Below are 1,651 nucleotides of genomic sequence, written 5' to 3'. Positions count from 1 at the left end.
TATGTCTAAGTACGTTCTAATTTGCCCTCATATTTAAATGATAAATCAAAAATGTATAAGATTTTGAATAGAGTTCTGTTCTATCATCTTTCTTAATTCATCATTCAACTTTTACTTTTGGCATCAATACTCTTAATGAAACATATGATGCTGATCATTTTATCACTGTTTGGAAAGAACTTTTCCCCTCATTCTTTGGAAAGCATGTTTATTTTTCATATTCTAAAATTTTAATCAATTGAGTCTGGATTTATAATTTTTAGAATCATGTTCAGTATATACTTACATTTTGAGATTTTATGTCTCTATTACTTCTAGAAACTTTTCAGACTTTATATCTTTAAATATTTCCTTTCAATTTTCTTTCCATATTCTTTTGTTAGTTTTTCTATATAAAGTAGAAACTCCATATTTTTCTTCCATCTGTTTTAATTTTTCTTTTATTCTATCACTTGATCTAGTTTACTTTGATCCTGAAATTCATACATAGATTCTTAAAATTAACAATTTTGATTTTCAGTATTTTGTTGTATTTGTTATGACTGTTTCACCATCTCTCTCCCTCTTCTCAGGCTTCCTTATTCCCTGAGGCACAACAGTATCAAAATTTGGCCAATTAAAAACCTTACAATGGCCTCTAAGTTTTCAAGGGAAAGGATGAGTCACACATCTACGACTTTAAATTAAAAGCTAGAAATGATTAAGCTTAGTGAGAAAGGCATGTTGAAAGGTGAGGAAGGCTGATAGTGAGGCCTTTTGTGCCAAAAGGTTAGCCAAGTTGTGGCTGCAAAGGAAAATACTCTGAAAGAAATTACAAGTGCTACTCCAGTGAACATATCAATGATAAAAAGGCAAAATAACTTTATTGATAATATGGAAAAAGTCTTAGTGGCCTGTACAGAAAGTCAAACCAATCAAAATATTCCTTTAAGTCAAAGCCTAATCCAGAACTAGGGTCTATTTCTGTTTGATTCTATTAAGAATGAGAGAAGTGAGGAAGCTGCAGAAGAAAAGTTTGAAGTTAGCAAAGGTTAGTTTATGGAGTTTAAAGGCAAAATGTTATTTCCATAATATAAAAGGATAAAGTGAAGTAGCAAATGCTGATGTAGAAGCTGTTTCAACTTATCTGGAAGATCTATTACAGCTAAGACAATTGATGAACTGACTACCCTAAACAACAGATACTCAAGGTCGACAAGACAACCTTATGTTGGAATAAGATGCCACCTAGCACTTTCATAGGTAGAGAAAAGTACATGCCTGGCTTCTAAGCTTCAATAGACAGGCTGACTCTCTTGCTGGTTCTGATGCAATTGGTGACTTTAAGTTGAAGTCAGTGCTCAACTTATCATTCTAAAACGTTCAGGGGTCTTAAGAATTATGCTAAATTTACTCTGCCTGTGCTCTGTAAATGGAACAACGAAGCCTGGATGACAGCACATCTGTTTACAGCATCATTTACTAATTTTTTTCTTTTTTTTTTGAGATGGAGTCTTGCTCTGTCTTCCAGGCTGGAGTACAGAGGCAGGATCTCAGCTCACTGCAACCTCTGCCTCCTGGGTTCAAGCAATTATCCTGCCTCAATCTCCCAAGTATCTGGGATTACAGGCATGCACCACCACATCTGGGTAATTTTTTTTTTTTTTTTTTT

The sequence above is a fragment of the Mandrillus leucophaeus genome, unplaced genomic scaffold, assembly GCF_000951045.1.
Source record: "Mandrillus leucophaeus isolate KB7577 unplaced genomic scaffold, Mleu.le_1.0 Scaffold1212, whole genome shotgun sequence".
Lineage (NCBI taxonomy): Eukaryota > Metazoa > Chordata > Mammalia > Primates > Cercopithecidae > Mandrillus > Mandrillus leucophaeus.
Note: the sequence above shows the minus strand (reverse complement) of the source record.